This window comes from Aotus nancymaae, unplaced genomic scaffold (assembly GCF_030222135.1).
Source record: "Aotus nancymaae isolate 86718 unplaced genomic scaffold, 86718_ANA_hifiasm-v0.15.2.pri h1tg000040l, whole genome shotgun sequence".
Lineage (NCBI taxonomy): Eukaryota > Metazoa > Chordata > Mammalia > Primates > Aotidae > Aotus > Aotus nancymaae.
In genome coordinates this window covers 129,576,934-129,604,475 of record NW_026988454.1, presented here as the reverse complement: position 1 = coordinate 129,604,475, position 27,542 = coordinate 129,576,934, and the positions used below count along the sequence as shown (strand labels likewise).

General features: G+C 41.1%; 1 pseudogene; it reads right to left on the bottom strand.

Moving 5' to 3' along the window:
• Window positions 1-14,323: 14,323 nt before the first annotated feature.
• On the bottom strand, window positions 14,324-15,024 carry LOC105704669 (large ribosomal subunit protein eL15-like; annotated as a pseudogene).
• Window positions 15,025-27,542: the final 12,518 nt, after the last annotated feature.

Here is a 27,542-nt window from a genome sequence, read left to right as displayed (position 1 = left end):
GATGGGATTTCACTGTGTTGCCCAGGCTGGTCTCGAACTCCTGAGCTCAGGCAATCCAACTACCTCGGCCTCCCAAAATGCTAGAAATTACAGGCCTGAGCAACCATACCCGGCCAAGTTTTCTCTTTTGGTCTTCATTGGCTTTTTTTTTTTTTAAGTATTACTGATACCTTCCCCATCTTCCCTTTGACTGGATAAGAACTTTAGCATGCTTTCAAATTTATTCTCATATTTTCTCCTTTACCAAAGTATTTGGTCAACATCAGTTCTCACATCTTTTGGCCCCTTCTAGAATGCTTTCTCTGATTAGAATTCTTTCAAAACGTCAAATGTGGGAATCTGCATAGCAAACCTTCTGAAGCCTTGGTATGCTTGATAATTTTTTATTACACCAGCACTTTTGAATAAAGTTTAGCTGTGTATTAAATTCTATTTGAAGTTTTTTCCTTTAATATTTTAAATAACATCGTTCCAATTTTTTTTTTTTTTTTTTTTTTTTTTTGCATCCAGTGTCACAGTTAGAAAATCCCAGGTCAATATTTCATGTTGGAGTCTTTTAGAATTTTCTCATTGTCTTTGATACTTTAAAATTTTGCTAGTGTATCTCGAGTAGGTTTTTCCTTCTCTCTTAAAGACATTATGGATTTTCTCTATCTTTTAATTCTGGGAATTCATTTTGTTTATTTATTTTATTTTATTTTATTTTATTTTTGAGGCAGAGTTTCACTCTTGTTGCCCAGGCTGGAGTGCAGTGATGTGATCCTGGCTCACCACAACCTCTGCCTCCCAGGTTCGAGTGATTCTCCCGCCTCAGCCTCCTGAGTAGTTGGGATTACAGGTGCCTGCCACCACACCCGGCTAACTTTTTGTATTTTTAGTAGAGACGGGGTTTCATCATGTTGACCAGGCTGGTCTCAAACCCCTGACCTCGGTTGTCCACCTGCCTCAGCCCCCGAAAGTGCTGTGATTACAGGCGTGAGCCACCGCACTTCTTTTTTATTTCTTTATTTTCTCCTCTATTTTTTTGTCTTTATGAAACTCATATAATCTATATTTGAACAATTCTCTCCTCCTTTTCCCTTGACTTTGCTCTTTATGACTTCTGCATCCCTCCCTCTTCCGTCCTGAGCTAGCTCCTCAGTGTGGTCCTTCAACTCTCCGTTTTGTTTTCAGTTGCATCTCTCCCACCATTTATCCCATTAATGAGGCTATTACTTTGACTATAGTTCTTTTACACTGAGAACTTCTAGGTGTTTTTCCTATATTTCCTATTGTTTTCATACTATAATAGCTTCTCACTTTTAAAGTGCGCTTTTAACGCTCATTTTAAATGGCTGGTCTCTGTTTTCTACTACTTCTTTCAAGGACATAGATGGTCCTGTTTGCCGTTTTTCTTTTGCGGTACTGGCACTCCCTACAGGTCTCGTTATTTTGGCCCATTAGTGGCCATCTGTGTTAGTGTCATGTGTGTAAAGAGAAAGAAGGGCCAGCTGGTGTCCTCGGCCAGCACAAAACCACAGTCACTACCCTTTGGGTGTCACTTCAGTTCAAGGCTTCAGGGTGGGAGCACTGGGAGGCATAGGGAGCACTGATAGCTGGGGTGATGGAGGAGGCAATGACTAGGGCAGTCCCCAGCTCCGCCCCACTCCAGCAGGATTTCAGCTTGGATTTTCTCACCTATCCCTCAACAGCTCGGCAGGCAATCAGGTTGTGGCCATCCTTTTTCCCAGGAGGGAGCAGGCAGTGATTGCTCAAGGCCAACACCAGGGAGGCAAGAGCAGAAGCCTCCAGGAACTGTCTCTTAGCCACAGCCAGCAAGCAACCCAGTTCAAAACACCTTTCGGTCTCACCAGGGCTTCCTCATTATGTGTCTTCTCAAAATATACATGTATGGCCCACATTCCCTCCTAGATAGAAAGGACCTGTAAGAAGGGATCATGGTTTATTGAATCTCTGTTACACAATCATCCCTTTCCCCCTAAATGCTAGCAGAATATTAAATAAATAAGTCGATGATAACAAATAAAAGTAAACAAAGCAGATAACACCGCCTCTAGGAGAGGTACCTTGCCTAGTTGGGACTAGAGTCTGATACTGTGGCAAATATAAGTTCAACAAAAACTTACTAAAGTGTCCTTTTAAAATGACACAAATCCAGTTGTTCTAAATTGTCTAAAATGCTGACTTTCAGGTAAAGTTATATCTGTCATGTTCTTTGGAGCATGACAAGTTCAGGTAGGTGTTGGGGGATATTCTTCATTAACTACATGTTTATAGGACACCTACCGTGACCTGGGCAGATCCCCTTCCTCAAGGACTATGCTGTCCAATGCGGTAGCCGCCGCCACCTGTAGCTATTCAGCAAAAAACATAGTCTAAGTATAAAATGCCCTGGAATTTGAATACTTGATTAAATATACATACATAATCTCAGTAATTTTTATATTAATTAATGTTGAATTGACAATTTTTTGTATATTTGCAGTTTACAATATATATTACATTAATCTCACCTGCTTCTTATTATGTTTTTAATGTAGCTACTAGAAATTTTGAAATTGAATTAAGAGGCTCCTTTCTACTGGACAGCACTGCTCTGGTTGCTCTTGGTTGGCTACCAGTTGGCCACTGGCTCCTTTTCTGAGATTTTTCCATTTAAGCAGCCTGCTGCTTGCCAGGGTCTTCAGGTCCTTTCCTGTTACTACCTAGATATTCCACCAGAGGGCGTCCTTACCATTGAATTTTTCCATTCCGGACCTTAGATCGGACTATTTTGTTGGTGCATCGCTCTATTTTTAATCTATTTTAAGCACCGTGCTAGGTTCTGGGACCACAATTATGGTTCCTGCCGTCAAGAATAGCTATCTTGGAAGTCTGTACACAGAAATAAATATGTTGTGAAAAAAGGAGAAAGTCCATTATATTAATGTGCAATATAAATGTTCATGTGGCCTGCAACTTTCTGGGGCTAATCCTTTCCACAGCAATTAAGTAGTTTCAATGCCCATATAACTGCAGGAAGTCAGGTGGCCCAATGCTGTCACTAGAATGTCTGATGATTCCTGCACAGAGAAGTGATGCAAATGTGTGCTTACATATGGAGGATGGCATCTCTTCCCCCAGCCTCCTGCCCTAGGTGGACTGTTGTGGTCATTTGGGGGCAGCTCCCTAGGACAGCAGACTTCCTGTTGGCCATCACTTTTCAAACTCTGAACTTCTGCCCTTTGGCTGGGAGCTGCTCACTTCCCTTAGAACTTTCCCTTCCATCTCCTGACTTCCCTAAATCTCAAAGCCCCAACCTCTATCTCCTGGAAAATTCTAAGCTAAAATCACTCTTCCTTTGTATCTGCAGATGGTTTGAAATTTATACATTAAAACTTACTTATTTTTGAAAAACTTCATATCTCTTTTGGGAAAGGCGGAGTCTTTCATGGTTTCTTCTCCTCCCCCTCTCCCTCCTTCTTTTGGGAATGACATCTTGGGGCAGAGGATGAACTTACAGCGCGTGCGGGCTGTGGGAAGCTGTGTCTGGGTAACATTTTTTCTCTTTTCTAATGGTTCTCTGCCCCCAGTTTCTTGGCCTCTCCCATCAATTGCCAAGATTTCTGTGACTGGTCTAATCTGTGATCAATCATCCCTGGCAAAGGCACTGGGGCTCAACCACCTTGCCTGCTAGTGGCCCCAGCATGGCTCTGCCCTTGCTCATATCCTTCCAGTTTTACTGGGGCTGCAGCCTGATCCTGGGCCCCTGTGGTCTGGGCTGTGGCCCCTGGCTCCAGGCCAGTTCTACCCTCTCCGTGACCATCCTGAAAATCAATTTACTGCACATCAACTCACTAAAATCAACCCATCAACTAATCAGAAATTAATTCACCAAATCATCAATTCTTCAATTTTATCAATTTGCCAACAACTTGGCTTTAAAGTTTTTGTCCTTTTATATTGAATTGAATGGTTTTTACAGATTTTTGAAGACTTCTGAAAAATTTTAGTTAATTTGCCTTTCCTTTTGTCTTCATAGTAGTTTTTAAGTAATGTTTGATGTGTCAGATGTTGGGGATGCAAGGAGAAGATGACAATGGTGACAGAGTTTTTTCATCTTCCCAAGTGCCCTCACAAAAACAGAGAGCACAAATGGGATAGCAAAGGAAAATACCCACAGTGTCTCTTTATCAGAACAGGGACATTCCTAGGGGACCTCCCAGACTCTAGAATGTGTGTGGGTAGATCCAAGCAACCACACGGGATCCTGTGGACTCTAGTGCCATGTGGAGAGAGCAGAGGGTTGAGAGGGGAGGGTTCTGGTGTTTCTAAGATCTCAGGAACACAGAAATGGCCAGTGCATGCCCACCTCCCAAAAGAGGTGATCTCAGTCTAGAATTATTAATTCTGCCCTAGGTAGGAGAGGCTAGAGAGAAGATGACATTTGAACTGTGCCTTGGAGGTTAAATACGAGTTTACCGATGCAGAGAAGAGGATGAGAGGCTTGCAAGGAGAAAAGACGGCCTGGGCAAAGGCACAGAGGCTTCAAAGCATGTGGCAGGCAGGGGACTGCTGTGTGGTCACGTTAATGAGGAGCCGGAGGAGGCGAGGCTTAGGAAACAGGCTGTTGCCAAACTGTGAAAGCCGCAGATGTCCTGCTAATGTAATAGAGTTGTGCCTTATCTATGATTAATGGCAAGCAAGAACAGTGTTTGTTTTGGAGCCAAGTGAAAGCAGAATGGACTTGAATTGATAGGAAGAGAAAAGAGGCAGCAAGCCATTTAATTGATTGATTGATCAATTAACTAATTATCCCAGTCTCCTTGTGAACGTTCCAAACCTTATCACTCTCCTCTCACTCCACATCCAGTTATACATAGCAGCAGGAATTCCTTGCCTTTTACTTCATCAAGAAAACACCTTCATCAGCGACATTCTGACCGTTCGGAGACGCTGGCTTCTCTTTCTCCTTCTTCCTCAAGTCTCAGAGGCTGGGGCTCTTCCTGCTCCAGGCTAATCCTGACCTCCACCTACGCCCTCGAGACCTTCACTCCTGCCTCCACTGGGCGCTTGTCTCAGCCGTCCTCCCTTCTATCTCTGTTCACTCTAATCAGTCCCTGACTGCCGGATCCTTCCCCTCAGTTTAGAATTCAGGCTCAAATCTTCCTTGCCCCCAACTCTTTTCTCATCTCCCTAGCTTCCATCCCATCTCTCTTCTTCACTTTTCCCATGTTCCCTAAAGAAAATGCTACACTTCTGTGTTTCCTCTCTTCCCTCCCACACGTTCTCAGTGCAGTCTGACTTCCTTGTCCATTACCTCAATGGGACAGAAGTTGATTGCCAAGGTCACCAGATCTTTATCTTGGTGGATTTCTCTGCTGCTTTCATCACAGGGGATCACTCCACTTTCTTGAAAACTCTCCTTATTCAGACATCACACTCCTCTGGTTTTCTTGACACCGTTGAAATCATTCATTCTGGGGCTTTTGCTCCTCTGGGAATCCACAAATGCAAGGTCTCTCTAGGGATCTGTCCCCAGCTAACAATGTCTCCTTGATCAAACATTCATTTAGATAGCTTCAATTCTTAGTCATCTAATTATGTCTCACATAGTAAAGAACCATGCTTGGCATCTACTAGGTGCTTAGTAGCTGTCACGTCCTTTCTTCTCCCCAGACCTTTCGAATACAGCAACCGGGTCTTCTATTAATGGAGAACAAAATGTAACCACTGCATCTCTTCTTCTCTAGCGTGAATCCTCTTCTTTTTCCATTTCCGTACACTCACTTTCCTGCTTTGACTCTCTTCATCTGACCAAAGTGAAAAATTAAAAGATATTTCAATGTTTTTGTGCAATAGCTAATCGACTACAAAACATTTATATTCTTAGATGTGCAGTTTTATTATGCGATCACAAATGGTTTACACATTTCACTTTTCTCAAAACCAAAAATCAGTTTTTAAAATTGCTTTATACCTATATGTGGTGCTTGCTTGGTGAAAACAAGCAACTAGAACAAAACGATCTACTTCCACTCAAACAGTGTCTGCAACTCGGTGGCTTGCCTGGCTACCAGGAGCTTCTCTGCCAGACACAAATGACACTCTGAGTTCACACTGCCCATTGGCCCGGGAGGGAATGGAGAACGTTCTCTATGCAGAAGTAGGTGTTTACCGCAGAAATCTCCTTCCATGGGGTTGCTTCGGTTCTGCTTTCACTTTCCCGTCACATGCAAAGTGGCCCAGAAAACAGCAGCCCCTCCCTGGAACTATTTTCTTCCTTTCTCAGAGAGCAGGGTCTCCTACTCTCTGGAAAGTTTTGTGAGGAAATGGATTGCCTCCTTTCTTGGTAAAAAGAACTTAACTCTATTACTAAGTTCTTAGTGTTGTTTGTTTATATAGCTCTCATGCCAAAAGACAACCTCCCTGACAGGGCAAGAAAGTCATATGTTTATAAATAGTCAGAGACAGACCAAGGAAAAGGACAGAGCTGGCCACTGAGCCCAGAGGACTCTGTGACTCATCAATCCCATGGCAATTCACTGCTAGTCTTCCACAAAAGACTGTGACCCAGAGGTGACCCTCAGACACAAGGAAATAGGAATTCTATAGGGGACTTAGAGGCAATCTCTTTAATTGGGCGGAGCGTAATATCTTTCTTCTTGTGGTTTGCAGCTCAGCGTAAGGCCAGGCAAGCTCTCAGGAGGCCATCCAGGCTATGAGGTCCCCAGAGAATCTCAAACACCTCACCAAAGGATCAATCCTGTCTTAGCAACTGAGTAGGAAGCATTGTTGCCACCAAACTGAACAAATCTGAGAAACTTAGGCCAGGAGGGAAGGGAGGACTTCAGGGTTTAGCGTTAAGCAGACTGCTGCCCAGACAGGCGATGGCAAGGACAGGCAGAGTCCAAAGCATCCTCTGAGACAGAAGCAGCACCTAGGGTGTGGTGATAATCCAAGGACATGGTAGAACTTTAGGGGACAAACCCACACAGATTCTAGAGAAAAAGTGTGAACATGGCCAGCGTGGGTTAGCCTCAAAGCCAAGGGGAGGTTTGATGGGACTGAGATGTCCTCATGAGGCCAACCTGGAGTGGGACGGCCTCGTTTCCAGAGGATTTAGGAAGTAGGTTTTGGCAGAGAGTCAGGCTGGGACCAGCTACAAAGCCTTTGCCAATCTGCCTTGACTTAGTGCCACAGGAAAGTGAAGGCAGGAAGCTGAGGCTAATTGGTTCTGGGCCTTTTGTTTTCTGCCTCAAAACAGAGAGCTCTGGGGTTAAGGAGGGAATCATACTAGCACCCAATAAGTGATTGGAAAGATGTAGAGGGGGAAATATAAAAAAAAAATTTTTAATGTGATGTCAAAGTCCAGTTTGTCTGGAGCGCAGCGTGTCTGTAAGGACACAGAGGGAGATTACGCAGACTACACAACCTGCAATGCCAGGCTCGGGACGTGGGACTTTGCAGGCAGTAGAGAGACAGTGAAGGTTTTTGAGAAGGAGGTGAAGTGATCATGGTTGTGTTCTAGGACTATTAACCTGGCACTAGTGTAGCAAATAAATTGGATCTGAGAGTGGCAGGAAGGTTAAAGAAAAAATAAGAACAGCCTTAGCCAACTGCTTTGAAGAACAACAGGATAAGCTCAGAAATGCCCAATTTGATAGAATGATTATCACAAAAGGCATTTGTTTTTGTAACGTACGTGGACTTTTCAATGTGCTTTTTCATCCATCACACCATTTGGTGCCTCTGGTGTGACCTTCCAAGTCCATCCTCCCTCCGGACCCTGTGACCTTCCAAGTCCATCCTCCCTCCGGACCCTGTGACCTTCCAAGTCCATCCTCCCTCCCGACCCTGTGACCTTCCAAGTCCATCCTCCCTCCCGACCCTGTGACCTTCCAAGTCCATCCTCCCTCCCGACCCTGTGACCTCCCCAGTCCATCCTCCCTCCCGACCCTATCTATCCAGGCTCAGCCTCGGGCGTGTGCCCACTGCTCCTACAGTGCCTTCTACCGCTGGTCCTGAGTTTCGGAGAAGACACAGGGAGAAGACAAAGCTCTAGAAACAATGGAAACAATCTGGGGAATGGGGTGGTCACTATGAGAGGAATAAAAGATGTCCACTGTAGACAGCATACATGGTGCAAGTCTATAATCTTGGAAGAAGTCAGGCTACATTAATCCTGTTCACCAAATCCTGAAATACACAGCAGAGAGAGTCTTTTAAACTTTGAAGATGGTAAGTTTAACATAAGTAAAAAGGCAGACTCTCTCATACCAAGGCAAATAAACCTATGGGAACTCATTAGCCCCAAAGTGCAATGTGTAAATTCTCAAAGCATGTGTATGTGTATATATATGGATACACACACACACACACACACGTGACAGAAACTTGAAGGATTGCTAAGAGAGCTCAAGGATACTTACGGTCTATTTAAACTTATGAAGCTTTTGTAGAGAAAATCTGCCTTTCTACACTTTGTTCCTGCTTGAAGAGAGAAGCCCTGTGCTTACAGCAGTATCCACCAGCAGTGATTTTGCCTCCCAGGAGATATTTGCCAAGGTCTGCAGACATTTTTGTTCTCACACTAGGTGAGGGGAGCACTATCTGATACCTGGTGGGTGTAGCCCAGGGATGTTGCTAAACATCCTGCAATGCACAGGACAGCCCCCAGCACAAAGAATGACTCAGTCCAAAATGGCAATGCTACCAGGTTGAGAAATCCTGACTTAGGGTCATGTTCCCGCCTTAAAGTACAGTCGCTATTGTTTGCAGGCTTAATTATTGCAGGAGCTATTCCTCTGTTAAGGACCGAATTGTCTCTCTCCCCACAACTGGAAATTCCTATAGTGAAGCCTTAACACTTAATGTGACTGTGTTGGAGACAGGGCCTTTAAACAGGTAATTAAGGTGAAATAAAATGAGGTGGGGCCCTATGCCAACGAGACTAGTGTCCTATAAGAAGAGGAAGAGACACCAGAGCAAATGCAAAGAGGTCATGTGAGGACACGGTGAGAAGGCCATCTCCAGGTCAGCGAGAGAGGCCTCAGAATGCAACCTACCTTGCTGGCAACTTGATCTTAGACTTCCAGACTCTGAGAAAATAAGTTTAAGTGTAAGCCACCCAGCCTGCGGTATCTCGTTATGGTGGCCCTGGCTGACTCTAGTCTTTCTCATTTGCCTTGAGCTCTTCCTCACTCAATAAGTTTCCACTGAAAATGAGATGCTGGTGCGACCTCCTCCTGCCTGATGCGCACACGCAGCCCACCGTAGATGGACCTACACAAGTGGCACTCGAACCCTGAGAGCTGAGGGGACCCCACCTCCAGGCCAGCCAGGTGCAGGGCAAGGGAGGACCCGCCCACCCCACCCCAACTTCCCTGGATCACATGGGCTGCGGGAGCTGGTGGATGGGGGATGGGAGGTGCGGGGAGCTTGCTGCAGCTCCTCACCCCGACAGGAGAGAAGATGCCCCCCACATCCTCTAGTTCGCCCTCTCAATTCAAGTTTGTCAGCCCCTGCCACTGAGATCAGGGGATGGCACCAGATAGAATTTTTAATTCAAAAGGAAGGAGAATGTAAAGATTTAGAAAATTCTCAGTCTATCCATATTGTAAAAACTAAAGGCATTTTCAAGAGAGGACATCAGTGGTGTGTCTACATGACCATTCAAAGAGGAAATTAGTATGGATCAACCATCTCAGTGGAATCCGAGTGCTATTCATCAAGACAATGAAAGAATATCCCAAAGGCATTTCAGATCAGGGCTGCCACTCCTATCCCGGGCACGGAATGCAGGGGCTTGGGGGACACAATGATTTCAAAGGAGGGGCTGCAGGTACTTGTGGGGCTTCGGCACTCACTGCCATGGGTCACCTTGAGGCTTTGCTCTCCACGCTCCATCACAGGGCTCCTAGGCTACCCCAGGTATGGCTCCAACAGATCCTAGTTTAGTGTGTGCTGTGCCAGCAAAGCTGTGGGGGCATGGTAACCTCCACCTAGATTTCAAAGGATACTCTGGAAAGTCACAGAGTGTGGGCAGAAAGCCACCATGTGCAGGGCCACCAAGAAGAGAGTGCACTGGGCAATGCCCAATGAAGCAGCAGGGTGAGGGCACCCCTGAGGCCCTAGACCAGTAGAACCACTGGTATACAATTTCACCCTGGAGAGCCTCGGGCACAGAGCTGCCTCACTGTTTTCCAACCAGGAGGGCAGGGCTGCCCAAAGCCCTGAGGCAGAGGCCACCTCCCCAATGTGCCTGGAAGGCAGAACCCTGATTCAAAAAGACTATTCTGGAAACTTGACTTGCTCAGGACCTGGTACACCTTTCTTCTCTCCCATTCCTCCCTTTTGGAATAAGAATTTCTATCCTATGACTGTCCCACCGTTATATTTTGGAAGCAAATAGTATATTCAACTTCACAGCTGGAGAGCAATTTGCCTCACAATGAATCATTTCCTGAGTCTCACCCATATCTAATTTATTCTTAGCCCTTTTTATGTGTACAGTTCTGTTGTGTAAACAATATTCACATTGTTGTGTAACAACTCTAGAACTTTTTTATATGCAAAATGAAGTCTTTGCCTACGCCTATGTCCTGAATGATTTTGCCTAGATTTTCTTCTATGGTTTTTATGGTGTTAGGTCTTATGTTTAAGTCTTTAATCCATCTGGAGTTAATTTTAGTGTAAGGTGTCAGGAAGGGGTCCAGTTTCTGCTTTCTGCATATGGCTAGCCAGTTTTCCCAACACCACTTATTAAACAGGGAATCCTTTCCCCATTGCTTGTTTTTGTCAGGTTTGTCAAAGATCAGATGGTTGTAAATATGTTATGTTGCCTCCGAGGCCTCTGTTCTGTTCCATTGGTCTATATCTCTGTTTTGGTACCAGTACCATGCTGTTTTGATTACCGTAGCCTTGTAATATAGTTTGATGTTCAGTAGTGTGATGCCTCCCGCTTTGTTCTTTTTGCTTAGAATTGACTTGGCTATGTGGGCTCTCTTTTGGTTCCATATGAAGTTTAAGGTGGTTTTTTCCAGTTCTGTGAAGAAGGTCTTTGGTAGCTTGATGGGGATAGCGTTGAATCTGTAAATTACTTTGGGCAGTATGGCCATTTTCACAATATTGATTCTTCCTAACCACGAACATGGAATGTTTCTCCATCTGTTTGTGTCCTCTCTTATTATGTTGAGCAGTGGTTTGTAGTTCTCCTTTAAGAGGTCCTTTATGTTCCTTGTTAGTTGTCTTCCTAGGCATTTTATTCTCCTTGTAGCAATTGTGAATGGCAGTTCGTTCTTGATTTGGCTCTAAGTCTGTTATTGGTGTATAGGAATGCTTGTGATTTTTGCACATTGATATTGTATCCTGAGACTTTGCTGAAGTTGCTTATCAGTTTCAGGAGATTTTGGGCTGAGACAATGGGGTCTTCTAGATATACAATCATGTCGTCTGCAAATAGAGACAATTTGACTTCCTCCTTTCCTATTTGAATACCCTTTATTTCTTTTTCTTGCCTGATTGCTCTGGCTAGAACTTCCAGTACTATATTGAATAGGAGTGGTGAGAGAGGGCATCCTTGTCTAGTGCCAGATTTCAAAGGGAATGCTTCCAGTTTTTGCCCATTCAGTATGATATTGGCTGTTGGTTTGTCATCACCCAAAAAAAAAGCCCAGGTCCAGATGGGTTTACAGCCAAATTCTACCAGACATACAAAGAGGAGTTGGTACCATTCCTTCTGAAACTATTCCAAGTAATCCAAAAAGAGGGAATCCTTCCCAAATCATTTTATGAGACCAACATCATCCTGATACCAAAACCCAGCAGAGACTCAACAAGAAAAGAAAACTACAGGCCAATATCCATGATGAACATAGATGCAAAAATCTTCAATAAAATACTGGCAAGCCGATTGCAACAGCACATCAAAAAGCTTATCCACCATAATCAAGTAGGATTCATCCCGGGGATGCAAGGCTGGTTCAACATACACAAGTCTATAAACGTAATTCACCACATAAACAGAACCAAAGACAAAAACCACATGATTATCTCAATTGATGCAGAGAAGGCCTTCGACAAAATTCAACAGCCCTTTATGCTAAAAACTCTCAATAAACTAGGTATTGATGGAACATATCTCAAAATAATAAAAACTATTTATGACAGATCTTCCTCTTTTTTAAGACTCAGTAGTATTCTTTTGTGTGTATACACCACATTTTCATTATCCATTCATCTGTTGGTAGACATTTAGGATGTTTCCATATCTTAGCTATTGTGAACAATGCTGCAATGAACATAGGAGCATAAGCATTTCTATGAAGTGCTGATTTCATTTCCTTTGGGTATATGCTCAGAAATGAAATTGCTGGATCATATGGCAGTTCTATTTTTCATTTTTAAAGGAGCCTCCATACAATTTTCCATAATGACTACATAATTTATATTCCCACCAACAGTGTACAAGGGTTCCCTTTTCTCCATATCCTTGTCAACACTTGTTATCTCTTGTCTTTTGATAATAGTCATTCTAACAGTTGTGAGATGATATCTCACTGTGGTTTTAATTTTCATTTCTCTAATTAGCTATGTTGAGCATTTTTTTTCATATACTTCTTGGCCATTTATATGTCAACTTTTGAGAAATGTCTTTTCAAATCCTTTGCTCATTTTAAAATCAGGCTGTTTTCTTCCTATTGAGTTGTTTGGATTCCTATACTCCTTATCAAGCACATGGTTTGCAAATATTTTGTTTCATTCCATAGATTATCTCTTCACTCTACTGATAGTTTCCTTGGCTGTAAGAAAAAGTTTTTAGTTTGATATAGTCCCATTTGTCTATTTTTGCTTTTGTTGCCTGTGCTTTTGGGATTGATTATATCAAAAAATTATTGCCCAAACCAATGTGATGGAGCTTTTTGCCTATGTTTTCTTCTAGTAATTTTATAGTTTCAGGTCTTATGTGTAAGCCTTTATTCTGAGTTAATTCTTGTATATGATGTGAGATGAGAGTCTAGTTTCATTCTCCTACATGTGGGTATACAGTTGTCCCAATACCATTTATTGAAGAGACTGTAGTTTACTCATTGTTGGTTCTTGGCACCTTTGTTGAAAATCAATTGACCCTCAATGTGTAGATTTGTTTCTGGGCTCTCTATTCTGTCAATGTATCTGTTTTTATGTGAGTACCATGCTGTTTTGATTATTATCGCTCTGTAGTATATTAGTATATTTTTAATCAGGTAGTATGATGCCTTCAGTGTTGTTCTTTTTGCTCACAATTGCTTTGGGTATTCAAGGTCTTTTGTGGTTCCATATGAATTTTAGGATTTTTTTTTCTTGTTTCTGTGAAAAATGTCAGGGAAATTTTGATAGGGATTGCATCAAATCTGCAGATCACTTTGGGTTGTACAGACATTTTAATAATATTGATTCTTCTAATCTATAAACACAGGATATCTTTCCATTTATTTATGACTTCTTCAATTTCCTTCATCAGTGTTTTATAGTTTTCAGTGTATAGGTCTTTGACCTCCTTTGTTAAGTGTATTAAATATTTTATTTATTTACTTATTTTTAGCTATTGTAAATAGGATTGTTTTATCGGTTTCATTTTCAGATAGTTCTTTGTTAATGTGATGCTACTGATTTTTGTATGTGGATTTTTGTATCTTGCAACATTATGAGATTGCTTTATCATTTTTTTCAGTACAATCTGTATTCTGTTGCAACCAGATTTCTTTATTATTTCATAGTTTTTAAGTGAAGTCTTTAGCGTTTTCTGTATATATAATCATGTCAACTACAAACAGTGACAATTTACATTTTTCCTTTCCAATTTGGATTATTTTATATTTCTTTCTCTTGCCTAATTGCTGGCTAGAACTTCAGTACCACGTTGAATAGAAGTGGTTAGAGTGGGCCTCCCTGTCTTGTTCCTGGTCTTAGGGGAAAATGTTCAACTTTTCACCATTGAGTATGATGTTAGCTATAGGTTTGTCATATATGGTCTTCATTGTGTTGAGGTACATTCCTTCTGTACCTAATTTGTTGAGAGTTGTTTTTTATTTGTTTGTTTTGTTTTGTTTTTTTCAGTACTCTTCTTTTAAAGAGTTTATTTTAAACCTATTATACCATACAGTATGTTTTATACATGGACAAATAACTCCCTAATAAAATAAAGCAAAGACAAAAATGTTTATCTTATTAGAAACAATATACACCATGTCATGTATTGTCTTCAAACATTATTGCACTTTAACTTTCTTAATTTGACAAAGTATTCATGAAACAATCAGCTGTCTAATTTTAACAGACAAAGAACACCTGTAAGCAGACATGACTGTCCTAAATTGTTTATTAGGTACGAATTTTACAAACTTATATTAGCGGTAACGGTGGAGCTGGAGAGTATTGCGCCTTCTCCAAGCTGCCTGGCGAGAACCACCAATAGTGTGGTGGAACTTATGGCCCTTTCCAAGGCCACGGCTCTTTAGGCCTGCAGATGTCAGCCCACACATCTCCCTGTGTTTGTGGACTGGTTTGGTGATCCATTGGGTGTCAGGATTTCTTCTGATAGCTTTATGGAATGGATCAATGAGAATAACCTCAAAAAATTTGTATGTGGAATCTTCACCAACCCAGTAAGAATTCAGGACTCTTAGAGCCCCACAGTGGCGTCCAGCTCACTCCTCTGCAACAGACTGAAGGCTTCGAGCAAACTTCAGCTGGTTGACACCATGATGGACAGGCTTGCCATAAGTTGCACCCTTAGGAACTGGGCGTTTTCGGCCACCACGGCGAACAAGAATCCTATGTATAACGTAACCTTGCTTGGCCTTGTAGCCCAGTCGGTGCGCTTTATCAGGCCGGGTGGGGCGGGGAACCCTGTGGAGAGTGAAGAGCTGGCGGTACTGCCAGCAGTGGACCGTCAGAAGAACGCGCATGACATCAGACTGCTTCTTTCTCCATAGCTCCTGGATGTACTTGTATGCACCCATCTTGGCTTACCTGATGGCTGCCGCCAGACGGAAAGGCGAGAGTTGTTTTTTTTTTTAAATCATGAAAGGATGTTGAATTTTGTCAAATGCCTTTTCAGAATCTTTTGAGATAGTCATATGGCTAGTATTCTTCATTCTGTTAATGTACTATGTCACCTTTTTAGATTTGAGTATGTTGAAACATCTTGCATCCCTGAAATAAAACCTGCATGATCATGATAAATGATCCTTTTAATGTGCTGTTGCATTCAGTTTGCTAGTATTTTGTTGAAGACTTCTTTAGGTTATTTGTCATTGTTGCTGCTGTTGAGTTGTAGAAGCTCCTTATCTATTTTGGATATTAATCTCTTGTTGGAAATATAATTTGCAAATACACACACACATACATACATATATATATATATATATTTTTTTTTTTTTTTTTGAGAGTTTCACTCTTGTTGTCTAGGCTGGAGTGCAATGGTGCAATCTCAGCTCACTGCAACCTTTGCTTCCTGGTTCAAGTGATTCTCCCGCTTCAGCCTCCCGAGTAGCTGGGATTACAGGCATGCACCACCATGCCTGGCTAATTTTTGTATTTTTAGTAGAGACAGAGTTTCTCTGTGTTGGTCAGGCTGGTCTGGAACTCCTGACCTCAGGTGATCAACCCGCCTTGGCCTCCCAAAGTGCTGGGATTACAGGCATGAGCCACTGCACCAGCCCTGTGAATATTTTATTTCATATTGTTTTTCGCTCTGTTGATTGTTTTTATTGATGTGCAGAAATGTTTAAGTTTGATAAAGTTGGATTTGTCTATTTTTTTTTTTGGCCTGTTTTTGGTCATATCCAAGAAATTATTGCAAAATCTAATGTCATAAAGTTTTGTTCTGTTTGATAGAACTTCTTCTAGGATTTTGATACTTTTAGCTCTTACATTTAGGTCTTTTATCCATAGCGAGTTACTTTTTGTTATTATTTGCATATTGTGTGAGGTAAGAATCCAACTTCATTAATTTCCATGTAGATATCCAGTTTTCACAACACAATTTGTTGAAGAGATTGTCCTTTCCCCATTGAATACTCTTGGCACCCTGGTGGAAGATTATTTGACCATACACTTAAGGGTTTACTTCTGGGTTCTCTATTCTGTTCCATTGGTATGTTTTTATGCCAGTACCACATTGTTTTGATTACTGTAGCTTTGTAATATGTTTGAAATCAGGAAGTATGAAATCTTCAACTTTGTTCATCTTTTTCCTCTTTTTTTTTTTCTATTCAAGATTCTTTGAGATCTCAAAAACTTCATACAACTTTTTAAGATGGCTTTTCTATTTCTATAATTTGTAAATTTCTTTTGATAATTCTCCTCTCTTTACCTGAAGTCATTAGACATAAATCCTTTAAAAGTCTTACAAAAAGGATGTATTTGCTTTAAAAATAAGAAAAAGAAAAGGAGAAACTGTAAGGGTAGCTCAATCCAGCAGAGGTTTACGTGAAAGATATCTGGATAAGACAGGTTGCATTAAGTAGAAGGGAAAACACTTTCAAAACCCCATTTTTATTTTAGTTCTGTGTCTCTACTGCTTATTTGACTGAATAGAACATAATAACTATCAATTAACACTCATTGTATAAATAGGTGGAATGGACAGTTGACATTGGGGTGTTCAGAAAACAAGAATATAAGAGTGTTTGAGGGTCTATTCTTAGAAAAAAATCTTTCTCATACCTCATAATCTCTGCCTTTGTGAATCCTTTCTATCTTGCAAAACAAAATCCATACTTACTCATTTATTTATTTACTCACTTATTTAACTCGATTTTATTCAGAGTGCCAGCATTCAGAGTAAAGACCTCCTGTAGGACTTACATCCTTCAATTATCCTCAGTTTTTAATGATTCATGTTTCATCTTAGCTCCAGTAACTCTTCCATATGGTCGATCATTTACTGTGCCCATGGTGTACCGTATCTGCATGAGACTCAGATATATATGTCTTGAATCTAGACAAGGGATATTGTATTTTAAGAAGTTATAACAGTAAACACATTCCATTCACCCAAAGCAGTAACTTTCTAATGGATAAATATAAGACACAAGTATAAGATGAGAGTGACTGAAAAAGCAAGAAATTCCCAATGCCTTGAAATCATGTGATAACTTTTTACCTTCTCTAAGACTGTCTGGCATGCTTTTTCTCTCCTATTATTTTTGACCAAATTGATACCTCTAGTTGTGAGTTTTTCCTTTCACTTCTCATCTCTCCAACCACAAATGCTGTCAAGGGGACCAGAGGAAGAAGTCAGCAATACCTCATACTCATCCCTGAGCGGTGATGTTGGCTCTCCACCTCTACCGGCCATCAGACTTTCATATTATCTTGTCTCTCTCTTCCTCTTTCCTTACACCAAACCTTGATTCATCAAGGAGTCTGAGCACTTTACTGTATGCCCATTTCAAGCTACACACACACTCAAATTCATCACTGATAATGTCTACTTTATAAAATATTCCTTCAGAGCAGCCATTGTCGTAATCCCCAGATGATGCCATTGATCCACTGCAATAGGGAGAATAATGTCTCCACCATAACTTCCTTCTCTTAGTCTTTTCATTCCTTATATAGAGGCTGGCTTCAACTGACAAGGTAACATGGGGTCCTCTCTCCACCAAACACTCCCCTCGTAACATTTATATCTGCTCTGGGACAGAAATCTGTCCTCTGGACACCAGAGGAGGAGGTTTAAGAATGGCCAAGCGTTGATACAATCCAACTGATGTAGAGTGATAAGGAGGGAGTCAGGCAGCATAAGGAAGTGGGAATATGGGAGTTATGGAGAATTTCTGATGTAGACGATGAGCTCTCTTTTTTTTTTCTTAAGAGATTTCCACAATTCTCCAATTTGTGATAGTGGGGACAGTGGTAATGACAGGGAGGGAAGGGGAGGAGAGGCTTATTGCAAGAGGAGGCAGTAAAAGGTGGGACTGTGAGGACCTGTTTAGCAGGTTTTAATGTCCTAAGTACATGTCCTTTTCTTTTGAAGGGCACTCTTGATCCAGGCCCTGCTCATCATTATTCACAACTTTCCGTGCCTGAAATAATCCAGAGAGTGGCCAATCAGACATCCACAGATTAATTGATGATTTATACTTATTCTCCCTCTCTCCCCACTCTCTCTCCCTCTCTCTTCTCTCTTCCTCTCCCTCCTCATCTCTCCGTCTCCATCTTTCCTCTCTATCTCTCCATCTCCATCTCTCCCTCCCCTCTCCTCTTCTTTGTCTCTCTCCCCCCTCCAATTAAGAATGAATACAGAGATGTATAAAACTTCCTCTCATCTGAAATTTAGGGATCGGGTGGGGGTCTTAAGAAATTAGCCTTCCAATCTCTTCCTTTTACTGTGGCTTCCTTAATCCTCCATCATCTCATAACTAATACTAATTCTGAAAATGGAACTATCTTTTTAATTCTCATTATTCTGACAACAAACTCTAGAATCCATCCATATTCTACTGTTTGGAGTCAGCCAGTGACTTTCCAAGTATTCACAGAGAAACACAGGCTTCCGTTTCCGGATCTCCCCACCCACTGCCTCTGCACTTGGTGCCTTCAAACCTCTCTTGTTCCTCTTGCCCTCGCCACTTCTGTGTATATCCCAGGCACCCTCTACACAGCTTCAGTTACACACATCCATGCTGCAGGACCTTCTCAGGGGCATAGTCTGCCAGAAACTACTTTTTATTGGATAGAGAGAAATGTTACCAGAATTTCCAGGAACAGAGCTTCTTCAATGTTTCTACAGAAAACTCATTCAAATGAATCCTTTCTCCGGATATTTTCCCTCCCTCCCTCTACTCACAGCCCTGTTCAGAAGCCTGAACATGTCGTGATGGCTGGGGTCTCAAATCCAGGGGACAATCTGAGGTGAAGGTGAGCTAGGAGAGAGTCTAAGATGAGGCCGTGGAAGCTGTCGGGGAAGGAGAATGTTTAAGTATCACAGACAATCAAACCCTTCCCACTGCTCCAGGTGCCAAAGCAGGAATGAAAACCTGTCCCCTCTGTTGATTATTCATCTTTTCTCCTGAATCTACACACCTGATGTTAGGTCGTCAGTCCTCCTCTTACCACTCTACACCTGCTGCTCTCGGGACTCATCCGGGCCTGTGGTTCCCTGCAGGTCTAGCCTAGTCACCTCTGAATCCACAGTCTCCAGCACTCCCTCCTGCTCCCATCCCCAGGTGGCAGTCAGGGGCCTGCCCTTGGCTATCTCAACATCAACATCACCCCAGCACCTATTTTTTCATGATTTCACAGGAGAATCTTTTCTCCCCAAATTTCTTTCACCTTCCCTTTGGGGTTCCTAGAATAAATAATACAAAATTTGAAGTTCTCTTGTGATACTGCATCTGTTTGGAGGAGAGAGAGAGAGAGAGACCCCCAGGAGGGAGCTGACCCAATTCTTTTCTATCACTGGGGAATTAGTCCGACATCTAGTCTTACTGTTTGGAGCCTTATAAAAAGATCTCATGAGCAGACCCCTGGGAATAGCATATGTCTTTGTTTTCTGAGAGGCAATGACTTTTATCTGTACCCCACATAACTTTTCACTTCCTCAGAGAACATCACAGTAAAAGCACATGTTTATCTTCTCTCCTTAACTTCCAGCATCCTTAAATCCCAGAAAAGGACATGGAGGGAGACAGATTGCTGATTCTGTGTATTTGGGTAAACCAGGGTCCTGGCTAAAATCACTTAGTAAAAAATGCCAAGCATGGCCAAGGGAAAAGGGTTAGAGAGTTTAAAAGAATGAAATTTGGAGACAGGTAAACTTGAAATTTAATCTTCCCTTCACCTATTATTGTCTATGTGATTTCGGGTCATACGCTTAACTATAACTACCTATTGCCTCATCTTAGAATAAGGATAGGTAATAAGTATGTCAAAACATTGCTGTGAGCATTAGTGCTCAGTAACTATTACTACTGTACTAATGCAGATTCTTCATTTTAAACAATAGAAAGCAACTTTTAATAATTAAGCAGAAAAAGCATTTATTGGAACTAAATAGCTCATAGACGCTATGACAAAGGCAGGAGTTCTTCATAGTTTATATTGCATCTCCGGGCATTGACTCAGGAGACACATGATATTGATTTGTTCTATTACTAGTGATGCTAATTTTGACTTCTTGATTTTAGTGATAACTGACAGATTTTTCAACCATAAAGTTACTATTTTCGTTGCTTGATTTTCATATGTTAAACTTACTCTGCGTTCATAGAATAAACCCAACTTGGTGATTTTTTTTTTTTTTTTTTTTTTTTTTGAGACGGAGTTTCGCTCTTGATACCCAGGCTGGAGTGCAATGGCGCGATCTCGGCTCACCGCAACCTCCGCCTCCTGGGTTCAGGCAATTCTCCGGACTCAGCCTCCTGAGTAGCTGGGATTACAGGCACGCGCCACCGTGCCCAGCTAATTTTTTGTATTAGTAGAGACGGGGTTTCACCATGTTGACCAGGATGGTCTCGATCTCTTGACCTCGTGATCCACCCGCCTCGGCCTCCCAAAGTGCTGGGATTACAGGGGTGATTATTTTACATAGTGTTATATTTAATTAAGTAATAGATCTTTTAGGAGTTTTATATCTATGTTTAAAAACGAGATGAGCCTGTACTTTTGTTTTTTGTTTTTATTTTTGCTTCATGCTTATGAGGATTTGGCATACTGCTGCATGTTGAGAAATGTTCTTTTATTCCCCTGTCTTTTGGAACAGCTTGTGTAAGGTTAGCAAATACCTTCATTGAATATTTGGAAGAATTCACCCAATAAGATCATCTTTGCCTATAGATTTATTTGTGGAAAGTTTTGTAATTACCGACTCAATTTATTTAATAGATATAGGGTTATGAAAATTTCTCTATTTTTCTTGACTTTGTTTTAGTAAGTAGCATTTTTCTCGAATGTGTCTATTTCATCTAGCTTTTCAAATTTGCTGGCATAAAGTTATTTATAATATTTTCTATTATAATTTTAATGTCTATAGGACACATAAATAGCACCTTTTTCATTCCTGATATTGGAATTTCATGCCTTCTGTCCTTTTTTTTAATCTTCCAAAGTCTTGCTAAAATTGTATCAATCTTAGTTTTTTCAAAGAAAAAAAACCTTTGGTGTTGTTGATTTTTTCTATTGTATTATTACTTCCTATCAAATTATTTTTTTCTATTATGTATATCATTCCCTTACTTTTACTTTTCTTGGGTTAAATTTGACATTCTTTTTCTAAGTATATATGATTGATTTTCAGTCTTTCTTTCTTTCCAATTATATGCACTTAAGGCTGCATATAATTTTTATCTAGGCCTGACTTCAGCTACATCCTATGGTATATTTTGTAGTGCAAGTATAATTTGCAATATTTTCAATTTTCTTTCTTCCTTCCATCTTTTCTTTTTCTTTCCTTTCCTTTCAAGACAGGGTCTCACTCTGTTGCCCTGGCTGGAGTGCAGTGGCGCTATCATAGCTCACTGCAGCCTTGAACTCCTGGGCTCAAGTGATCCTCCCACCTCAGCCTCCTAGGAAGCTAGGACTACAGGCATGCAGCACCACACCAGCTAACTTATTTTTTATTTTTTGTAGAGATGGGGTCTCATCATGTTGTCCAGGCTGATCTTGAACTTCCTGGGCTCAAGCAATCCTCCTGCCTCAGCCTCCGAAAGTACTGGGAATACAGGCATGAGCCATTATGCCTGACTGATACTTTCAATTTTTTGTTGTCAGGGTTCTGATAACAATTAGATTTAATCTCTGATTATCTTCTTTGATCTATGGATTATTTTAATTCATATTTCTTAGTTTCTAAACTCTTCAAAATTTTCTGGTTATCTTTTTGTTACTGATCTCTAGCTCTGTTTTTGTGTGTTTTTTTGTCAAAGTGTTATACCCAAGGGAATAAAGGAATGCACCACACTCTGAGATTGAATCAGGAGTCATTTTATTGCCAGCGACTGAGAGACAGCTAACACTCAAAATTCTCTCAGCCCCGAAGAAAGAGTTAGGTGGTTTCTTATACCCTAGTTTGAAAGGGTAGGGGGGAGCTAGCTGAAGCAATTTTTCTCACAGAAGCAGAGCAAGCAAAGAAAGTTAAAAGATAAACTAGTACATGAGAAGTAAGTAGTACCAGATGCAGGGGCTTAAGCTGTCACAAAAGACATACAACTTATAGATATGGGGCTCTGGGTACTTGACAACATCTGCATTCCCAGGGTTTGCTGGTACTGCTTGACTTGGTATCTTATCAGTAAATGCATTTCTGGGTCTGCTTGGAGTCAGCTTAACCTGGCTACATGCTCAGGGGAAAGGGGGAGGAAAAGGAGGGCAAGTGAAGAAAGTAACATGGAGTCTGTCCAGCTCAAGAAGCTAACATGAAGTCTGAACAGCTCTCAGCTAAGAAAGAGAGAGCCAGTTAGGCTAATAAAGTGTAGGTTATCACAAAAGAACATCATAAAGGATAAAATACTTTGAAGTATTGTATTCTTGTTTATTCTGTTTTGGTAGTTATGTTTTTCGAGAAATTTGTCTTTTTTTTTTTTTGACAGGTTGCTATGTTGCCCAGACTAAAGTGCACTATAGCCCCAAACTCCTAGGTTTGAGGAATCCTCCTGCCTCAGTTTCCCAAGCTGCTGGTACTACAGATATGTGCCACCCTGCCCAGCACAAAATGTGTTCATTTTATTTAGGCTATCTAAATTTGTTGGCATATAATTGTCCATGGTATTCCCTTAAAACTGTTTTTTATTTCTGTAAGGTGGGTAGAAAGGTCTCATCTTTTATTCCTGATTTGTATAATTTGATTCTTTTTTTTTTTTCTTAGTCTAGCTGAAGTTTCCTCAGTTCTGATTCTTTAAAAGCAAAAACTTTTAGTTTTGTTGATTTTCTCTATCAATTTTTTAATCTCCTGGTTCATTTATTCCCATTCTGACATTCCTTCCACTAGTTCTGGTTTATCTTAGTCTTTTCTAATTTTTTTTTTCTTTATTTTCTTTTTTTTTTTTTTTGAGATGGAGTTTTTTTGTTTTTTGTTTTGTTTTGTTTTGTGTTTTGAGATGGAGTCTTGTTCTGTCACCCAGGCTGGAGTGCAGTGGTGCGATCTCCGCTCACTGCAATCTCCCCTTCCCGAGTTCAAACGATTCTCCTGCCTCAGCCTCCTGAGTAGCTGGGATTATAGGTGCCCGCTGCCACGCCAGGCTAATTTTTGTGTTTTTAGTAGAGGTGGGCTTTCATCATGTTGGCCAGGCTGGTCTCAAACTCCTGACTTCAAGTGATCCACCCGCCTCAGCCTCCCAAAGTGCTGGGATTATGAATGTGAACCACCATGCTTGGCCTCTTTTCTAATTTCTTAAAGTGGAAGGTTGTTATTAATTTGCAATTTTTCTTCTTTTTTAATGTAGGTATTTATAGCTATAAATGTCTCTTTTATCATTAAAATGTCCTTACTTTTCTCTAGTGGCAATTTTTGGATTAAAGTCTATTTTGTATGGCATTAATGTAGTCATTCCAGCTTTCTTTTGGTTGCTTTTTGCATGGTGCATCTTTTCCTACCTTGTACTTTCAACCTCTTTGTAACTTTGTATCTAAGGTTTGTCTCTAGCAGAGAATATATAGTTGAATCATTTTTAGTTTATCCATTCTCCTAACCTGTCTTAATTTAAATGTGTAATGCATTTATATTTAGTGTGATTATTGTAACATGTTATGTCTGCCATTTCATTGTTTATTTTCTGTTTTTCTTTTCTTTCTTTCTTTTTTTTTTTTTCTGAGCCTGAGTCACGCTCTGTCACCTGGGCTGGAGTGCAATGGTGTGATCTCAGCTCACTGCAACCTCCACCTCCCGGGTTCAAGCAATTCTTGTGCCTCAGCCTCCTGAGTAGCTGTGATTAGCCACCACACCCAGCTAATTTTGTGTATTTTTTAGTATAGACAGGGTTTCACTATGTTGGCCAGGCTGCTCTCGAACTCCTGACCTCATGATCCACCCTCCTCAACCTCCCAAAGTGCTGGGATTACAGGCGTGAGCCACCGCACCTGGCTATTTTCTATTTTTCTTATGTCTTTTTTGTTCCTGTATTACTGCTTTTTTTGGTGTTTTGTATCATGTTAATTCACTTGTCATTTCTTTTACTGTACTTTTTTTACTTCCTCTACATTTGTCTTAGTGATTAGTTTATAGATTAAAATTAACATGTTAATAATCTACTTTGTATTAATACTAATTTAATTTCAATAACATAGACACTTTATTTCTATATAGCTCTGTTTGCTACCCCTGTGCTGTTATTGTCACACAAATTACACCATTATTACGTATGCCTATCAACACAGATTTATAAATATTGTTTTCTGAAGTTTTAAATTAAATAGAAGTAAAAAGTCATTAAAAGTACGTTTATATTGTCTTTTATACTTACCTATTTCAGTTACCTTTACTGGTGCCTTTATTTCCTTACATGGATTTGACTATATTACATTATATTCTAGTGCCCTTTTACTTCAGCCTGAAAGTGTTTTAGTAGTGCTGTTTTGCTAATGATGAAATCTCTTTCTTTTTACCTGGAAATGTCTTAATTTCTCCTTCATTTTTGAGGGATTGTTTTGCCAGATTTAGAGTTTTTGACTGACAGCTTTTACCCTCAGCACTTTGAATATATCTTTCAGTTGCATGCTAGCATACATGGTTTCTTCCTTCTTCTTTCTTTCTTTCTAAATTATTTCTGTCTTTCTTCAGAAATTCTTTCTTTGGAAATTCTTTCTTCTTTCTTTCTTTCTTCCCTTCTTTCTTTTTTTTTTTTTTTTTTTTGAGACGGAGTCTCGCTCTTGTTACCCAGGCTGGAGTGCAATGGCGCGATCTCGGCTCACCGCAACCTCCGCCTCCTGGGTTCAGGCAATTCTCCTGCCTCAGCCTCCTGAGTAGCTGGGATTACAGGCACGCGCCACCGTGCCCAGCTAATTTTTTTGTATTAATAGAGACAGGGTTTCACAATGTTGACCAGGATGGTCTCGATCTCTCGACCTCGTGATCCACCCGCCTCGGCCTCCCAAAGTGCTGGGATTACAGGCTTGAGCCACCGCGCCCGGCCCCCTTCTTTCTTTCTTTCTCTCTCTCTTTCTGTCTCTTTTTTGTGTTTTTTACTTTTTTAAATAGAAATGGGGTGGTGAACTCTTGCACTCAAGCAATCCCCCCACCTCAGCCTCCCAAAGTGCTGAGATTAAAGACATGAGCCACTGCACCTGGTCCTCCATGGTTTCTAATGAAAGATCATCTGTCAATCTTCTTGGTTGAATGTGACCAGTCACTTCTCTCTTACTGGTTTTGGGATGATATCTTTGTCTTCACCTTTCAACAGGTTGATTACAGTGTGTGTAGGTCTGGACCTCTTTGAGTTTATTCTGCTTACAGTTCATTAAGATTCTTAGATATGTAACTTAACATTTTTCATTAAATTTGCAAAGTTTTCAGTCATCATTTCTTCAAACACTCTTTCTGGCACTCTTTCATTCTGGGACTAGAATTATACATATTTTGGTCTGCTTATGGTGTTCTACAGGTCTCTGAGGTTCTGTTCATTTTTATTCCCTCATGTTTCTTTTCTTCCTCAAACTGGATAATCTAAATTGACCTACATTTAACTTTGTTGCTTGTTTCTTCTGTCCACTCAAATCTGCTGTCAAGCCAGTTTGGTGAAATTTTCATTTCTGTTATTGTATTTTTCAACTCCAGAGTTTCTATTTGGTTCTTTTTTGTCATTCCTGTCACTATAGTCTCTATTGGGTGGTGAGACATCATTCCTATACTTTCCTTTAGTAAACATGATTTCCTTCAGTTCTTTGAATATATTTTAAATGCTTATTTAATGTCTTTGTCTAGTAAATCTAATTGCTGGGCTTCCTTAAAGACATTTTTTATTTGTTAATTTCCCCCTATGTACAGGCCATACTTTATTATTTCTTTGCATGTCTTGTAATTTTTTGTTGAAAACTAGATATTTTGGGTAATATAATGTGGCAACCCAGATAATCAGATTCTTCTCTCCTTTCCCCTTCTAGGATTTGTTTTCAATGTTTGTTATTGTTTTGTTTTATGACTTTTCTAAACAAATCTTGCAAAGTTTGATTCTTTGTTATATGTAGCTATTAAACTTTTCCTGTTAGCTTAGTGGTCACCTAATGTTTGAACAAAGGTTTCCTAAAATGCCAGGAATAAACACATCTCCTAGTCTTTCCTGAGGGGCGTCTTTGTTTTTTGTTGCTATAACAGAATACCTGAAATGAGGTAATTTATAAAGAAAAGAGGTTTATTTTATTCATGTTTCTGCAGGCTGAGAAGTTCAATATTAGACAGCTGCCATTTGGTGGCTTCTGCTGAGGTCTTTTTGCTATGTCAAAACTGTAAGGCCGGTTGCCTCGCCGGGAGCATGGACACATACCCTCCCTCTTCCCTCGCCGGGAGCTCAGACACACCCCTCTCCCTCGCTGGGAGCTCAGACACACCTGCCCCTCACCGGGAGCCAGAAAAAAGCCCTGCCAGGACCTACCCAATAGTATTTTGTTCCATCCGGGCCCCACTCCCTGCCTACCATTTTGTCCCATCCAGGCCCCACTCACCTTGGGCACAATCACTCAAACGTCTCCATTGCCTATAAAACCCCCATCTGAGAGGAGTCCGCGCAACTTCTCCAGCCCCTCTTGTCGGACTGCGGAACCTCGTCCAGGAGCCTGAATAAATTCCTTCGCATTGGATCTTCTTGTGCTGGCCTCAGTTTCTTCTGTTTTAAGCTCAGCAAGAACAAACCTTACAGAAACAAGGCAGAGAAACAAAAGGAGAACCAGGTATATGTGAAGAGGACAAAACAAGAAAGGCAAACTCACTTTATAATAACTCACTTTCTTTTTTTTTGTAATGGAGTTTCGCTCTTGTTACCCAGGCTGGAGTGCAATGGCGCGATCTCGGCTCACTGCAAACTCCGCCTCCTGGGTTCAAGCAATTCTCCTGCCTCAGCCTCCCGAGTAGCTGGGACTACAGGCACGTGCCACCATGCCCAGCTAATTTCTGTATTTTTAGTAGAGACGGGGTTTCACCTTGTTGACCAGGATGGTCTCAATCTCTTGACCTCGTCATCCACCCGCCTCGGCCTCCCAAAGTGCTGAGATTATAGGCGTGAGCCACCGTGCCCGGACAACAACTCACTTTCATGGGAACTAATCAATCAATCCCTTGATAACTAATCCAGTCTTTCAAGAAATACATCAATCCAATTTAATGACCTAAGCACCTCTTAAAGGCACCATCTCCCAACACCACCACATTAGGAACCAAGCCTCAAAATAAGTTTTGGTGGGGACAAGCCACATTCAAACCACAGTAGGTTCTGTGTGCATATTGGTGAATACCTTCAACACTCAGCCAGATAGTTGACAACTCTGCTTTACACTTTATTTCCCCCTTGTACAGAGCCCCAAGGCCAATCCAAGAAGAAAGCTTGCAATCTTCTCAGGTCTTTCCTAAGTGTGCACCCAGTCCTGCA